The sequence below is a fragment of the Lepidochelys olivacea genome (assembly GCF_965140295.1).
Source record: "Lepidochelys olivacea isolate rLepOli2 genome assembly, chromosome: 5".
NCBI lineage: Eukaryota > Metazoa > Chordata > Testudines > Cheloniidae > Lepidochelys > Lepidochelys olivacea.
Genome location: NC_140415.1, coordinates 81279918 through 81298465, shown reverse-complemented (window position 1 = coordinate 81298465; position 18548 = coordinate 81279918). Strand labels below are relative to the sequence as shown.

General features: G+C 41.1%; 1 protein-coding gene across 2 annotated transcripts in view; it reads left to right on the top strand.

The window, feature by feature from the left end:
• Nucleotides 1–18548, top strand: part of MARCHF3 (membrane associated ring-CH-type finger 3) — a 96407-nt gene that overhangs the window by 9661 nt on the left and 68198 nt on the right. Inside the window, exon 2 of one of the 2 annotated variants that reach the window (XM_084628873.1) lies at nt 3785–3920. The exons of the other annotated variant lie outside the window; for it this stretch is intronic. The gene's annotated coding sequence lies outside the window, so the exon portion shown is untranslated. The remainder of the gene's footprint in view (nt 1–3784; nt 3921–18548) is intronic. 2 annotated transcript variants of the gene reach the window in all.

The following is an 18548-nucleotide window of genomic DNA, read 5'->3' as shown; positions in this document are numbered from 1 at the left end:
GAAGCCTCAGCAGCCTGCCACACTGGTTCCTCCTCCCTTGGCCTTTCTGGCACATTTCCTGGGCACTGACTCTGTCTGTTACCCCATCAGAGAAATGGGGCTCCTCAGCCAACCTGCCCTAGCCTCCAAAAACTGTCACTGACACCGAAGATATCCCAGTTACTTAAATACACCTCTTTCCCATAGCTCTACCCCAAAGCTTCTGGTTAGGGTGACCAGATGCTAAATCCAAATATTGGGACCGTCGCAGGGGGAGTGGCTTTTCAATTGTTACATTCACCCGGCATGTTCGGCAGCGGGAAATAAATCTTGCTGATGAAGGAAATACCTGCCAACGAAGACCCGGACATGCCGAGTGAGCCGCTCCACCTGCCTGTCACGCCACCTAAGCGCAAAAAAAAAGAAAGGGCTACTGTGCCCAAAACAAAATATCGGGACAAATGGCGTCCCGGACATATTTCAGTCGGGACATGGGACAAACTGCTCAATATCGGGATGGTCCCGATTTTTATCGGGACGTCTGATCACCCTACTTCTGGTTGCAGTATAACTCTCTCAGGGGCATGCAGCAGTTATGAAGCAGTGAACACATATACACTGCTCCATCTAATATCTTTAATCTACTTAATCATGTCAAGTATAGAGGAGTTCAGATCATACAAAGCAACAAACACAAAATGCATGTCCCTGCCTCAGTTTCCTCAACACTCCAGGGCATTCTTGGGGCTGGGATTTGAGTCCCTTGGGTTATCCAGACTACTGGGGCCATATGAGCTCAGGAAAGTGATCAGGGCTGCCCTGCCCTATGAAGCTCCTGTATGTTGGGTGACCTCTCCTTTCTTGAGCCCATCAGCCAGCTTCTTTGACCTTGCTCTCTGTTTTGCCCTACACTTCCTTTTTCTGTCTGGTTTCCTCTGTGTTTCTTTATTTCAACCCTACCTGGTCTCTCTTGTTCTCCTCCTCCTGGTAAGTTTCCACTGGTCATAACTTGCACTCTCCCTCCAGAGGAACCAGGTTTTTTTTAGCATAACCTTTGTGAGGTCTAAGTACAGTTATTAACTGTTATTATTTCCTGTTGTCCGTGTCTGGTGTGTATCTGCTCTAGGGCCAGACAGATACATATAAACACAGATGATAAAGCAGTTTTTCAAAATACAGCTTTGCAATTTCAGTCAGAATTCAAAAGTTGTACTGATAGCCTCATTTCATCACACTATCTTGTGCTTACATGAATAAATACCAATAATGTTAATCGTATTGCTCATTTGTAATGTTCTGTTTTTCGAATATCTGACTTAGGGCTGAACAGTTGAATCTAGCAGTAATGCTAAAAGAGCGGTTTTATAAATTGAGGGTAAAAAACTAAAATCATTTTCTGAGCATAGAGGTCATATTCCTCACAAGTTATTCTTCTGGAAATATCTTTTTTTCTGAGACGTATAAACTGATTTCTTACTCAATTATTCTACAAAAACTAGGAGCCTAAAATCAGTTTTAATAATGGACAAGAGCAAATATGTTTTTCCAGATTCTGACAGACACTGAGCCTTTTTGTTCCCACTCACCCTCCTGGGTGTGTTGCCAAAAAGGCTGTACAAACTACTGGCAGTGTCTTACCCACGTCTGTCAGGGCACCCCCGATAGGAGTGCTTAGTGAAACACGTGACCTCAATAACAGTTGGATAAGGCCTTCAGCTTCTGAGAGATGCAGTGTTCAAATGCCCATAGTTAGATATATAATGAGACATTTTATTTTATTTCAAAGTACTTTAAATATTTTATTATATATTCATGTCACATTAGAGGCAGTTCAATAAAAGGCTATTAGAACGCAGACAGTTTTCTTTGTATACATTTCCTGGGGAGAGTTCACTACCATTAATACTTGTAACCTACACAGATTTAAAACATAGTTTCCTATATTCCTGTTGAATGACATTAGAAAAGACCAATAGACATCATAGAACTTGGCAAAAACAATTTTGTTTTTGCTAAAGATGGCTTCAGCTTGCACGTTGTGTGTGTCTATATAGAGACATATATAGTCTCTATCTATATAGACACACACACACAAATTATAGATAGATAGATGAATGCAGTAAGAGGGCCCCATATGGTTCAACAGAGAAAAATTCTCCCAAGGCTGTGTGGATGGGAAACAGCATGAGTGTATAGAAAATGTGTAGCAGAAGCAGTTGCAATTAGAAAAAATCCATAATAGTTACACATGCATAGCTGGAATACTTCTCAAGTAATATGAGCGAGGCTCTTCTGGTACAGCTGGAGCTGGGCATGGGCTTTTCTGTGTGTGAATACTGTGCTTTGAAAGCTCCTTTATGATTCACAAGAGCAGCTGCTTTAGAGCTGGAGAGGCTGCGGAGTTTTTGCAATTCATTTAATAGGTATAATGTAGACTGCTCCCATCTGTTTTGAAGATTTGGGAGAGTTGAGTATTGGGAATTTACTTGTTCACCAGTGGCAGTGACAAGGAAGTACACGGTGTTGTTATTCATTTAGGGTGAAGTAGTCCTTTCTCGACTCATTGAAAGTCTGTGGATCAAAGCTAGCAAGAATACCTGCTAAAGTCTACTCAAAATGTGAGTTGGCTTTAGTTGGGCAATCAATATAAATTTCGTAAAGTCTTCAGAAAGGTAGCTCGTACTCAAGTTTGCATTAAAAATGTTGAAGAAGATTCCTAAGCTGGAGTTTTTCAAGTATCTCCAATAATAGTAATATTTCAGATGTTAACACTCAATACAAAGTCTTTTCATCCCAGTGATTAAGTAAAAAAAGTAGGTTTTTAGGGTCTTCATTATGATTTTCAGTAACTGCTAACTGTTGTGGTTTTTACATTTTTGTCCCTTGGTATAACCTGAACACCAGAACCTGAACGTGCTTGTAATGTATTGTGTCCATCACCTGTCATTTTAAACCCACTATTTAAGTGGAAAATAAATAGCAGAGATATGATCTTCTCAGAGTGTCCACTTGGTTTTCAGCTTTGGGATAACATTCCTTATAGAAAAATCTTATAGAATTTAATGGGAATGAAACCAATAGGGATCTAAAGTACTGTAAAAATCTAAAGTGGAAAAGAGACCAGGAGACCTTCCTTTCTACAGTGTTTGTTTTGGTTGGCTTTTTGTTTTAAAACAGAATTGTATCAGAGTTATGGTTCTCTATTATATTTTATAGGATTTTCTACCCATAAGGGATAGATCATGTATTAGTAAATGTAAACAAAACAAGGGAAATGATGAGAGAGAGAGAGAGAGTGTGATTACTGAGAATCATTTATAACTATATATAAAGTTTCAGTAATGCAAAAGCAAAACACTTCCTTCATAAAAGCACCTGTATCTTGGATTCAGATTTGGCTAACATTTGTCAAAACACTTTTCTGACAAAGAGTAATCTCATATGAAATGCAGTTTTCAAGTTTCAGATTTGAGCTTTGAAAATCCCATGTTAGACTTGAACAAGGAGGTCATTCTCAATGGTGTAACACAAGACAGAAAATATCTCAGTTAAGATTAGAAGCCAAACTGATACATCTTGCCACCCTCTACTCTGTTGTCCATTGTGAGTAACTGAAAGACTCCATGGACTAACTGAGTTTCTCTCAGTCTCACAGTGTTAGCAAGAACACCCTTTTAGTCCATCATCCCCAGTTATATTTAGACAACTCAATTCCTCAATCAGAAAACATAAGTCATCCTGGCTTGTTCACTGTCGATGTCTTAAAATTCTAGTTAGACAGCAGTATTTTCATTGTGTTGTACAGGAACAATTGTCTGTGCAAAAATTACTTCTCGATATTATATAAGATGGAGAGGGATGGGCTTGTGGTATGAGCAGAAGAGTTAGAGAATCCAAGGTTCTGTGATCAGCTCTGACATCAGTTCTCCCTGTGGCTTTGGGTAAGTCACTTCATCTCTCTGCCTATGTTTACTATCTGTAAAATAGAGACAATAATACTGAGCTACCTCAGAATACTGTCAGGATGTATTAGTAAGTACTGTGAAGTGCTTAGGAGATGAAAGGCACTATAAAGTGCACAGTATTATCATCTGAAATCTTTGCTTTTAGAAATGTAATTCCTACTTACTCTACAGAATCAGTGGCTTTATGGGTTATGTTACTGTTGATGGGAAAACAGTTATTTGCATGAAACAGGATAAAATATTTTCCAACTTAGCTACCTTTACTGACCATATTGACTCAGATGGCCCAGCATATTGTTTTTTGTATCTTACTGACACATTGTTTTATTGAAATATTTCCTGTTCCCTCCTGAATGTGCAGCCCAAGTGTAATAATGAATTCCAGTGTTTTGAGTATAAACAGTTCCTTGTCACTGTTTAATGATTATATCCCCCCTGACTATTTACCAGATTTCTCTTTTTTTTCTTTTCTTTTCTTTTCTTTTCTTTTTTTTTTAAGATGTGTGACCTTTGGAAATAAAATGTGTGCTAAAAACAGTGTTTAAAATTTCACTTATCATGGATTGTAAATTGGCCTGTGTGTCAGAGAGAGGGGGAAAAGCATACACTTCCACAGAACTGTGTATATATATCCTCAAGTTTTTACAGGAGTGCCGAAAAGAGACCCAGAAATGTGCCTCTTGAAAGACTTCTTGTTATTAAGAAAAACCAAAATAAACATGAATATTGTAACTGCTAAGCAAAATGCTGGAGCAAAACAGAGCTTTTCTGAATCTGATCTGTTTCTAATACCACATTTGCTGGTGCCAGACTAAGACTTATTTTGGATACCGATAGAAACCATCTCCTTGTGCTAGATGAAGCAGTTGAATACATAGCCAAAAAGCCTGGGGTTATTTGGATGAGTAGGTGGAGGCATGCAGTGATTGAATTTGAATCTGTTATGAGAGCAAGTACTCATTCACTCACTAAACAAAGTCCTGAACAGAAATAACCTAAGCTCATAAATGTACACTACTCTGCACAGGTGGTTTGGTAGCTGTTTCAGTAACTTACAGAAATTTCTAGGCTCCCATTTTCAGAGGTAGTTACATGGATTAAATGCTTTATTCTCTTATATCCTTTTAAAAGAAGCTTTTAGAGGACATGTTACTAGTAGGGAAGCTTCTTGGGGCAAGTGACCTTTTAGTTAAATTTCAAATCCATAATCTTAGTCAAGATTAAACACATGACCAGATTTCCTCCTCCCCCCAACTCAGCCCCGATCCTTTTTTTATGGTTGAATTAAAAAAAAGTGGTCTGAGTTCTCACAGAAACCAGCATGGTATTAAACTCTGGTATAGATCACAGATAGGCAGTGATGTTTTACTTCTCATTTGTCTTGAAGACTTCCTATTTTCCTGCAAAAAATCTTGTGTGCTAAGAAGTGTGGGGCTGGCTCTGCTCTGCCCATGAAGCTTTCATTTGTATGCTATTATTGTACTGTACCTGTCAGCTGTCCTGAGTTTGTATGCTGCCTTGCCACATTCTCTCTGATGCTATGCAAGAGAATTGGAGAATAAGCACATTAAGGGGAGGCCACGTGATTGGTCTCTTGCGAAGATGTCCATTTCTGTGCCCTTCAGCATCCTTTGCTATATGGTGCCAGGAGCAGCATTGATGTAGTTTAATTTGAAGAAAGGAAAAATCATTGTGAACCATCCTCAAACCTGATGATAAAATGAAACCGCTCAGGAGTGAAACCAGTGCAAAAAGCACACCTGAAATGCTGTCTCCACTGACAGCAGCAGCAAGATTTGTTGACTTGAGTGTGGCCAAGATTTCACCCTTTGAAAGAGCTTTGTTACTTGCAGCAAGTAAAAACAGAGTTACCTAACAAATACCGAGCTAAAAAACCTGTTTGTTTTGTGAGAATGAAATAAACGAGTGACTAATAGTTGCGCAGATTAGTTAATATTTGTTCTGGCCTACATAGTGTAAATAAGGGTTTCCTAATGCATAAGATCTATGATTGCCCTAGGGTGCCTATTAGTATCTAATATCTATATATAATGTAGCTATTTGAAATAACTGTGGTTATTTAAGTATTTTATTCACTTGTATTTTGGGGTTTCCTTTTATGAACTATAATACAAATATGGCTGATAAAGTGAGTATGACCGGCGTGAGTGATGTAAAAGTTGGTACATAGGAGCAACTAATTCCATCTGCAACTTTATGCTGTAATTTTTCTTTAAACTACACTAGTGCTGTCATTTCAAACGTTTACAACGGGGAAATATTTCTCTATAGCTGATTAGTTGTTTTTTACCTCCCTCAGCCTCTGACATTGTCCCCAGTCATAAAAACGGACAGCTGCTGCTGTTGGCTGGAGACATTTAGTGTTGGAAAAATCTGTGCCACAATAGATGAAGGTGACAAAGTTTAAAATGATGCAACAGGCTCTGCTCCCTTAGGGAAGGCAAGGGTTAGAAATTTGAACACTTCTGGCTTTGGGTATGCACTAAGATGAGGGATTCTAAATCCGATCAGAGTATTTGGAAGGAGGGCATCTCCCAACACCTGACTTCCAGTCGCAGCACCACCAAAATTAATGGAAATAATTCCAATAATCCATCCACAAACCCTGTTCATATTTTCATATTTGTAGAAGCTTATTTTGAGCAACAGTTTACCACACTGCTTTTCACATACATCCCCCCTGCTCAAGTAGCCCCGAAAGATCTACATGGGAGACATGAACCTTCTTTTCTCCGATTCTTGACGGCTTCAGCCTCTCTCCCAGTCCCTTCCTAGTCCTTTTAGCAACTCTGTTTCAGTTTCTTTCCACCCCTCACCTGTCCAGAGCGTTCTGCACAGATGCCTACCTCAGTGTCACTGCCTCAGTTTATCCACCAGTTCTCTCTTTACATCCAGCAGTTTTAGTGCTTTTGACCTTCCAGCCAAAGCAAAAGTTCATCTGTTTTACCTGAGAACACAAGTCCCAAAACAAAGAACATCCTTGGCCATTGCCAGGACACAGTCTTCACCCCTCTTGACACAGTGCTGTCACAGGGGCCATTTTGCCCTCCTAGGCTAAGCAGTCCCTCAGTCCTTACCTCTTCCTGCAGGAGATTTTTCTCACCAGTCACCACCACTAGTACAGCCCTCCCTGTACTCAGGGCTGGAGCGCTGGGACCCTAAACGATGGGTCACAGTAGGTCCTAAAGACAAGACTAGTTTCATAATTCACTGGGCCAGTCCCTACTACTGCATGTCAGAATCTTCACTCTTCTCCACAGCTCACCAGTTATCTCTTCACCATCTCTTACCCTCCTCAGGGCTCCTTCTTCTCTCACCCTTCTCTAGGCCTCTTCACCATAGTCCCTCCTGGGCTGCCTCCCCAGATCCTTTGGTGAAGAGGCTCTTTCCAGGTCTTGCCCTCTCCCTGGTCTCTACCAAATTGAGTATGGAGTTACTATTCTATTGTATTGCAGTCACCCAGTCCTAGTTACATGTTCCCTTGAGTTCATCTCCCATCAGTGTCACCAAACTACATTACATAGAATGCCCACCTCTCTGACATGTCTACATATGACATTCCCCTCTGGCGTTATCCGGACCGGTGATCTGCTAGGTCAATCCAATCCTTGACTCTGGGAGCCAGCCTCCTCTGCTGTGAGAACCCCCACTCCTGGGCTGTTCACACACAGCCTCTGGCATGTAAGCTGCTCCCAGCTACTTGCAACCAAACAACACTAGCCAATATCTCCGGTCCCAGACACAACCCTAGGAACCTCCGTCTTGCAGTGTCCAATTATACCCGCTGGACACTGCAAGCTTATATGAGTTTGTCAATTTAACAAAGAAATTGATATGTACCAGGCTTTTTATCCCAAGGGGAGTCTGACATGCTTCAAACCAAACACACTGCTTCAGGTAGAATAAACAAATTTATTAACTATGAAAGATAGATTTTAAGTGATTATAAGTCAAAGCATAACAAGTCGGATTTGGTAAAATGGAGAAAAAAAAGCAAAATGCATTCTAAGCTGATCTTAACACTTTCAGTGCCCTTACAAACTTAGATGCTTCTCACCACAGCCTGGCTGGTTGCCCTTCAGCCAGGCTCTCCCCTTCGATCAGCACTTCAGTCACTTGGTGTGGTGTCTGTAGATGGAGGTGGTGGGGAGAGAGCAAGAGCATGACAAACGTCTCTCCAATGTTCTTTCTTCCCTCTTGGCTTTGCCCCCCGCCCCCTTCAGAGTCAGATGAGTCCCATAGGTTTGTCCCATACATGCCCTGATGAGGTGTGAACTGCCTCTCTGCTCTTGGAGGGTTTTTGCCTGGGCTTATGTTAAGCCATGAAGACACATTTTCAGCCTCATAACTATATACATGAAATTATAACCTATAACATTACTGCAACAACAATTACTGTAACATCACTATAACAGTGCACAGTGCGTCATGAGCCTTCTGAAGACACCCGACATGACAAACTGCATTGGATACCACACAATCATTTTACAAGGATGAACATGGGTGTGCTGGGTGTTCCCCTGAGGTACAGGGAGTCACACTGGCATAGATGTCTCTGCCAACTCAAGCATAAAATGTCCAAAACACCTTATCTTCCCTTTCAAGCCTTCTCCATTATCCCCATTCTTTCTCACAGTTCACAGCCTTGTCACAGACCCATAACTAAGAATTCACTTTGACTTCTGCCTCTCCCTTGCCCGAAACATTCAAGCAGTGCCCAAATCTTTCCAGTTCTTCCTCCACAACATCTCTAAGACTCCCTATTTTCTTTCTAACCCTACAGTTAAAATGCTTGCTCAGTCCTTTATTTCCCATCTTGATTACTCCAACTTTGTTCTCACTGTTTCCCTGACTGAACATGTTGCTTTGATCTTGTCACCTCACTCTTTTAGAGTCCTCCACTGAATTAAGTTTAAGCTTCCATCAAAGCCTCTTCCTCCTTACTTATCTTCATTTTGTATTGGGTTACATCAGCCTCACATCCTCGCTTTGCTATTTATGCCTGACTCGTTATACTGTTTGTTCACATCTCACACAGCAATTTCTAGGTCTTCTTCCATGATGCCGTACACGGAAAGCCTTTCCTGAACTCATCCACAAGGCCACTACTCAAGTCCACTCAATACATTAATGGGTCAGCTGGAATAAGCAGGGAAATCGTAGTTCATTCTAATGACATTACTAATATATAATATTTTAATCAGATAAGTAATTCTGTGGTAATTTTGCATGCAGTGATGTCATCTTGTCCTAAAATGCTGCTAGATTTTGAAATACGAGAACAAAATGCAGCTTCAGAGCTAACAAAGGGTAAAAGTCTGCATATGCATTGTTACTCATTACAGTGTCGGATAACAAACCACTTCAAACAGATTTGGTATTCTCAGACTCTGACTTAATATGACTTAATTATTCCCTTACTAAGAGGGAATGCCAAAAGCTAATGAAGGCTGTTGTTCAGCTCTGGAAACAGAAAAACCTACTCATACCATCCAGAAGTTTGGAAAAATCAAAGAAGTGAGGGTGAGCAAAGCCGGAGCAGTGCATAAGGAAGAGAGACTTCTCATGTATGCACTAAAAGTATATTGTGTTTTAAGATAGACTATGGGCTTGGTCAGCTTTCTTATTACAAAAAGAATGATAGTGTTAATTCTTCCTAATTTGTAGTCTGTGCATTGAATTATGTTAACTGTCTGAGGTGGCCTAAGTAGTGACACACAACTTTGTAGGAACATACTGTTACTTCTAAAAATAAAATGATACAGTACATTGAAATGGGCACTATTGATCTGTATCAGAGTGCTTTCAAGCATAATAATTGCAAAAGGCTAAGACCAGGTTTTCACAACTATTTCCTGTGAGAGGAGTTGTTATTTCCTGTGCATAGGTGATCAAATCATGACTATAACCCAGAGGTCGGCAAACTCCGGCCCGCGGGACCGTCCTGCCCGGCCCGTGAGCTCCCGCCGGGGAGGCTAGCCCCTGGCCTCTTCCCCTAACCTTCCCCCCCCCCCCCAGCCACACCACCAGCACTGTGGCCCACTGCTCTTGCCGGGCAGCACAACGGTGTGGCTGGCTCCGGCATGGTAAGGGAGCGGGGGGTTCTGGAGTAGCAGGCAGGGGGCGATTGGATGGGTCGCAGGTTCTGTTGGGGGGGCACTCAGCGGACTGGGAACAGGGCAGGTTGGATAGGGCGTGGGAGTCCTAGGGGATCTGTCGGGGATGTGGATAGGGGTTGGGGCAGTCAGGGAACAGGGAGAAGGGGAAGTTGGATAGGGGGTGGGATCCTGGGAGGCAGTTAGGGGCACGGGTCCCAGGAGGGGGTGGTCAGGGGACATGGTGCAGGGGGGCTGGATCGGTCAGGGATTCTGAGGGGGGGCAATCGGGGAAGGAAGTGGGAGGAGGCAGATAGGGGGTGGGGGCCAGGCTGTTTGGCAAGGCACAGCCTTCCCTACCCGGCCCTCCGTATAGTTTTGCAACCCCAATGTGGCCCTCCAGCCAAAAAGTTTGCTCACCCCTACTATAACCCATAGTCCAGGCTTTTTCTTTTTGCTGAATATAGTAAACAATTTTTAATGAATCCTAAGAAATTAACAGTGTGTACAGGCATTTCACTTCTCTAATTGTCTCCCCTCTGATCTCTAGGGTACAGATGTGGGGACCCGCATGAAAGAACCCCTAAGCGTATTTCTACCAGCTTAGGTTAAAACTTCCCCAAGGCACAAATTCTTTGCCCTTGGACGGTACGCTGCCACCACCAAGCGATTTAACAAAGATTCAGGGAAAGGACCTCTTGGAGTTCCTGTTCCCCCAAAATATCTCCCTGCCCCAAGCCCTTACACCCCCTTTCCTGGAGAGGCTTGAGAATAATATCCTAACCAACTGATTACAAAGTGATCACAGACCCAAATCCCTGGGTCTTAAGACAACAGAGAAATCAGTCAGGTTCTTAAAAGAAGGATTTTATTTTTTTTAAAAGGTAAAAATCACCTCTGTAAAATCAGGATGGAAAATAACTTTACAGGGTAACAAAAGATTCAAAAATACAACAGAACTTCCTCTAGGCTTAGTTTCAAAGTTACAAAAAAACAGGAATAAACCTCCCTCCCGCAAAGGAAAAATGTACAAGCAGAACAAAAGATAATCTAACCCGCCTTGCCTGGCTTTTACTTACAATTTGTAATACGAGACCCTTTTAGGATGTTTTATAGGAGAAGGAGTTTTCTGACCTGATGCTTCTCTGCTTCCCAAGAGAACACACCAAAACAAAGCCTCCCCCACCAAGATTTGAAAGTATCTTCTTTTCCCATTGGTCTTTTTGGTCAGGTGCCAACCTGGTTATTTGAGCTTCTTAACCCCTTACAGGTAAGGAGGAATTCTAGGCTATCCTTAGATGTATGGTTATGACCAGTCATTTCACTTCTCAAATTTTCTATATGTAACACACTAAAAATAGTTTTGGTCCCTTTGTTTGTGACTAGAATAATTGAAGACAAGGTGATTACATACTAATGAACTGTTAAAACCAGACTTAGGTTAAAATACTGTTCTGAAAGATGTAGGCATGATCCTGAGAGGTGCACAGTACCTGCAACTTCTGTTGACTTGAGTGGGATTTGTGGATATTTAGCACCTCTCAGGATTGAGCCTTTATTCAGCAGAGTCCTTACCATCAGTTAATTGCATCGAGGTGACCTAGAGCAGGGTTTCCTGCCTAGGGGTCCACTGTCTCCTGGGAGTTTATAGGGTTGATAAGGAGGAGCTCTTTATTTCCAAAGGAATTTTAAAATGTAGCAGACTCCTGGAGATTAGTAAATTCACACATCAAAACTTTTCTGTTGCATTCTTATGCCTGGGAAAAGACCAGAGTAATGACACTTCAGTGAGTGACCAGAGTTTCAAATGGTGTGTCTTTGCAGCCGTGTATTAGAATACAGATAAGGTCAGCAATACATAGTGCCTCATTAAGTGGGCAGTTTTTGTTTGTGGTCCAGATGATCTATTAAAAAAATTTGTTACTTCTCCTCCTCTATGGCATTTCACCTCCATTCTCTTTATATTTGGGCAGCTGCCCAGGTAACCAAAGAACCAGACACAGGCCTTTAAAGTGGACAGGAAGCCTCCATTAGAATAGGCTTGGGGAAACTTGTCCCTTTAACAAAGGTTATTGTGAAGGACATTGTGGGTTTTTTTTTTTTTTTTTTAAATGAGTTAGCGGTAAATGCAAATAGTGCATCTGCCCTTGATCATCCTTTCAATTTTTGTGGGTTTACAAACAGTTTCCTATTTTAAAATCTATATATTTTTTTTCTCTTGTGTTTCTGTGTACAAGACCCCAAAACATAAGACAAGCGAAACTGCCAACAGTGAAACTGACCCCAAAGTGCTGTCTAATGTACAAACTAAACTAAGATTTTTTCCCCCTCCTAATGTGTCAATTTCAAAACTTTAAAAGTGGTTCAGACTTCCCCATGAAAAAGGGCTGAGTGAGCGCAAGCATAGAAAATTTAAACACAAAAGGAATTATGAGGAATTAAAAGGAAGGATTAGAAGGAGTTTAATAACAGGCACTACCAGTGCCCAATAAAACTGTACTGTGGAAACTCGCTTTTCCACCGCATTTAGGAGTTGGTGGGCGTTTGGGGTCTGATCCTGACCATTGGTTTTGCCATTGAAATCAATGGCAGCTGGATCAGATTCTTTTTGGGAACTTTGCAAACTCTTATTTTGGCAGGATATATGATGTACCTATAGAAATTAAGCACTGTCATGTTGTATGTTCACTAGCAAAGAAGCATTTGGAGATGGATAAATTTGCCCAGTGGTATGTGTTTGAGAGAGTAATGTAGTCTCAGACACCAGCTGTTTTTTCTCTTGCCCTTATATCCTCGTCTCATGTCTATCCTTCTCTCTTCAGCTGACATTTCTCCAGAAGAAATGGTTTGGTATATATTTGGATGGGTCAAATAAACTCTGTGCTGTATCACTGACTTTTGCATAACATGGCTGCATGTTTCATTTCACAAACAGGTCTGAAGCAGTCATTGTTGAGCCAATGAAAAAACAGAGGTCTGTTTCAAAATTAAACTGGGTCTCAATTTATTTTATTACCATAAAAAGATAATTTCTCCTCGCAATCATTCCTACCATTTCCTGATTTGGCCTTTTTTGAAGCCATTCTTCTTTTCTGCTGAGACTCTGCTGCTGGTTGAGTAAAATGTCATTGTCTTGCTTTTTTTTAGGTGTCTGCCTTATCTTGTTACATGTTTTCTCTCTCATTTTTCTTTTGTCTCCCTATCTTCTCACTCTATCATCTTTGACATTCTCTGCCATCTCAGGGCTTCTAGCATCACATACTACTAGTACTTCTCACTTCTAACTCCCAGTAATTTCATGTCAGTCAGATGAATGCTGGAATTAGAAGCTGTCCATAGAGCCCTACTACTGCATTTTTCATGCTGACAAAGAGGCTGCTCAAGATGAATACAGCATATAAAGTCAGCTATATGTTCAGTAAACTACAGTAGACAGCATTACTCCTGTCCCAAGTCATACCCAAAAGCTTTGGTATACCCTGAGATATCCACAGTGCTAAAAATATATCTGCACAAAACTAAAGCATTAAGGGACAAATACTCCTGCTCTATCACCTGGCTGAAAGGGGCAAAAGAGTTTTCAGAGCCTTTGACAGGGCAGATCAGATGGTTTATATTCAAGATATCAAAGGTAAAGAGCTTGTCTCCTGCACAACATTCCCTAGGAGAAGTAGTTGCCATGCAGGTGGACACACAAAAATAGACACTCAAAAACAACACTGCAGGGTGGCCATCTCATCCTCCGTGCATTCTTTCCTTAATACGGGTTTCAGAGTAACAGCCGTGTTAGTCTGTATTCACAAAAAGAAAAGGAGTACTTGTGGCACCTTAGAGACTAACCAATTTATTTGAGCATAAGCTTTCGTGAGCCACAGCTCACTTCATCGGATGCATACTGTGGAAAGTGTAGAAGATCTTTTTATATACACACAAAGCATGAAAAAATACCTCCTCCCACCCCACTCTCCTGCTGGTAATAGCTTATCTAAAGTGATCACTCTCCTTACAATGACAGGTTTCAGAGTAACAGCCGTGTTAGTCTGTATTCGCAAAAAGAAAAGGAGTACTTGTGGCACCTTAGAGACAATTTATTTGAGCATGAGCTTTCGTGAGCTACAGCTCACTTCATCGGATGCATACCATGGAAACTGCAGCAGACTTTATATATACACAGAGAATATGAAACAATACCTGCTCCCACCCCACTGTCCTGCTGGTAATAGCTTATCTAAAGTGATCATCAGGTTGGGCCATTTCCAGCACAAATCCAGGTTTTCTCACCCTCCACCCCCCCACACAAATTCACTCTCCTGCTGGTGATAGCCCATCCAAAGTGACAACTCTTTACACAATGTGCATGACAATCAAGTTGGGCCATTTCCTGCACAAATCCAGGTTCTCTCATCCCCTCACCCCCCTCCCAAAAACCACACACACAAACTCACTATCCTGCTGGTAATACCTCATCCAAAGTGACCATTCTCCCTACAATGTGCATGATAATCAAGGTGGGATATTTCCAGCACAAATCCAGGTTTTCTCACATCCCACCCACCCCCATACACACACAAACTCACTCTCCTGCTGGTAATAGCTTATTCAAACTGACCACTCTCCAAGTTTAAATCCAAGTTAAACCAGAACATCTGGGGGGGGGGGTAGGAAAAAACAAGAGGAAATAGGCTACCTTGCATAATGACTTAGCCACTCCCAGTCTCTATTTAAGCCTAAATTAAAGGATGACCCAACACTCTCACAAATCTTGGGAGACAGGCCAGTCCTTGCCTACAGACAGCCCCCCAACCTGAAGCAAATACTCACCAACAACCACATACCACACAACAGAACCACTAACCCAGGAACTTATCCTTGCAACAAAGCCCGTTGCCAATTGTGCCCACATATCTATTCAGGGGACACCATCACAGGGCCTAATAACATCAGCCACACTATCAGAGGCTCGTTCACCTGCACATCCACCAATGTGATATATGCCATCATGTGCCAGCAATGCCCCTCTGCCATGTACATTGGTCAAACTGGACAGTCTCTACGTAAAAGAATAAATGGACACAAATCAGATGTCAAGAATTATAACATTCATAAACCAGTCGGAGAACACTTCAATCTCTCTGGTCACGCGATTACAGACATGAAAGTTGTGATATTACATAAAAAAACCTTCAAATCCAGACTCCAGCGAGAAACTGTTGAATTGGAATTCATTTGCAAATTTGATACAATTAACTTAGGTTACCTTGCACAATGACTTAGCCACTCCCAGTCTCTATTCAAGCCTATTTCCCCTTGTTTTTTCCTACCCCTCCCCCCCTCCCCAGACGTTCTTGTTAAACCCTGGATTTGTGCTGGAAATGGCCCACCTTGATTATCATACACATTGTAAGGAGAGTGATCACTTTAGATAAGCTATTACCAGCAGGAGAGTGGGGTGGGAGGAGGTATTTTTTCATGCTTTGTGTGTATATAAAAAGATCTTCTACACTTTCCACAGTATGCATCCGATGAAGTGAGCTGTAGCTCACGAAAGCTTATGCTCAAATCAATTGGTTAGTCTCTAAGGTGCCACAAGTCCTCCTTTTCTTTTTTCCTTAATACAATACTTCAGAGCTGATGCTCAAGCCATTGTTTTTGGGAGCACAATGTTGCACGTGCTAATGCCACAAGTCAGAAATTATTTACATGAAGAATTTTTCAGTTTACATTATATATTAGGCAAAATTGTTTTCTCTCTCTAGTTCTGTGCTGCTGATAGAATCCTGCTGTAAGAACTTTGGACCTTTATGGGGCTGAGAAATCGGAAAATATATGCATGCTTACTGGAAAAGTTTCCCTTTCTTCAACTATTAGGGCCACAGATCTAACTCATCCTGCCCATGAAAAGGGGTTGCTATTCAGCTGCTAAATCAATAATAAAGTTCTTTCTCTCTTGTTTTTTATAGTGAAAACAGTTAAAACTGTTTTACTCGTATTAAGAATTTAGTCTGTTAGAAGGGACGGTTTCATAGCCCTGGAAGTTTGGCAAGAGGGGTGTGCCCCTGCACAAGTGACTGACAGCTCTGAGTTCTGTCTCAGAGCTGCCCATAGTCTGCAGTCTCATAGTTGGTTTTATAGACCTTATTCCTTGAAGGAAGGAAATGTTGGGTAAATATTTTTTAGACATTTGCTCTTTCCCCAGGCTGTCTTGGATGGATGGGAAGTCCTAGTTTGAGAGGATTTCACATTTAGGACTTTGGTCCTAATTTGTAGGTTTTATTATTTCCTTTTAGCATACGTGCAAGATGAGCTCCAGATGGGCACACTATTAAATAAATCAAAATTAACAAATCCGTTGTCCCCACTGGAGCTAGCATACAGGGAGCCAGGCAAGTAAGAACAATACTTGGCAAGTTTTCAAATACTGTTGTTTTTCTTCAGTATTTTGGGTGTAAACTAATAAAGAAACTTGGAAAATGCATCTTTTTTAAAAGAGTAACTTAACTGATCCTCAAAACAGCTTTATGGTCCTGTCCTGTCCTATCCTATCCTATCACCAACATGGTGCATGCTGAAGCATCAAAAGGGAGCAGGTGCTGACTAGCCAAAATTTTAGGAGACCTGAACAAAAATATAAAAGTTAGGTGGGTGCTAATGTATTTTCTATGCAGGGGTATTCAGCACATAGTACATGATTCACCACCAGTACGAGAGAGAATAGTAGAGTGTTATGGAAACCTTTGAATTGCATACAGAATCAGAAATATAGTATTGCTTATAAATCCTTGAATTAGAATTCCAGTTTAAAGACTAATTAGTCTCTGGCACACACATGATGGGTTAGGTGAAGAGGTGGTTGCACCTTAAAGACTAACAGATTTATTTGGGTATAAGCTTTCATGGGTAAAAAAAGGGATTTTTACCCACAAAAGCTTATGCCCACATAAATCTGTTAGTCTTTAAGGTACCACCGGACTCCTCATTGTTTTTGTGGATACAGACTAACACGGCTACTCCTCTGAACTGGAAGTATTCACTGGGGAGGATGATTCAAAAATAGAGGCCTAGAGAAGGATGAAGTAATGGAGACCAGTCCACCTACTCTTATAGCAGCCAGAAGATTCTGAAGCTGGAATAGAGACAGAGAGAGAGAAAATGCTCTCTTTCAACAGCCAGAGTGCTATGCTGGATAGAAGGAATTTATCAATTTTTTTGATCAGAAATCTAAGTGGAGGCTGATAGGATGGAATTCCCAAACCAAGCCCATAGATCTCTCTCTGGTTGGAAATCCAGCACCTTCCTCTTTTCCAATAGCTAGAGAGTGGGAGGGAGACTTTTGGCATCTCACCACAGAGCTTGTCAGTTAGTTTGTAAGCATCTTTTCTATCAGTTTTTGGGTAGTATATTTAAGTCCTCTGGTTATTAGATGTCACAATTTGAAAACCCTTGCGTGTGGAGTGTACATATGGTGTGTCCGGCAGGCTGGGGCTGTGATGGGGGGAGCGATGGAATATATTAACAAAGAAAATTATGGTACTGAAAGAGACAGTAAAGAAGAAAGAAGAGAGTGGAGGAAGGAGAGAACAAAATGTATGAAAATAGAGAGAAGGAAACAGTAAGCACACTGATGACAACTCAGGGAACTATACACCATAAAAGAAAAGTGGAATGAAGTCAGAAGGGGAAAGAGAGAAAGTTAAAAGAATAAGTATTAAATAGAAAGCTGATTTACACTGTTGCAATTAAATACAGCATACTACAAATAGGCCATGATTTTATTCCTTTAAATTAAAGATGGGGGTGGAGGGGAGATCGAGTTGTGGTCATGGCAGCACAGATTATTTTTAACTCTGGTTAGCTTATTTACTTCTCAGGGATGGAGGATTTGGGAACCTTTTTCAAGACTTGATCGTTGTCATATAAATACTTTGTACTATGTTAAGTATTTTTCCATTTCATGTGCTGTTGAAGAATGTTTGTGTGAGATACTCCTGATGGTGAGAGCTATATTTCATACTGGAAAGGAAAGGTACCATATCATTCCACTGTTCCTGACCTGCTGATTAGTGAGGTAACAATTTGACTCCTGTTCTCGCTGCCCCTTTGAATTAGGTGTTGCCAGTCATTAAATATTGATCTGTTAGAAGAAGAAGAAAAAGAAAAACTTCATGCATGATTAGCAAGCCAAAAAAGTATCAACAACGTATTGGAGATCTGCCATTCTTTCTCTCTCAAAGAAATGAATAGCATAGGCACCCACTAAAAGTAAAGGAAGGATGCCTGTTTTCTTAGCACTATGTCATTCATATAGCACCTTTTCAAACTCCCCAAAGTCTTTACAAAATGCAGTGTTCAAATTGCCTGTTGTTGAAATTCGGCCACCACTGAGTGAAACACAAGAACTGTCTAACAGCTCACAGCAACAGAACTCAGCTGTTTAGGATAGAAAATGATTAAGAATACTATATCCAGTTTTAGCTCCAGGGGAAGTATG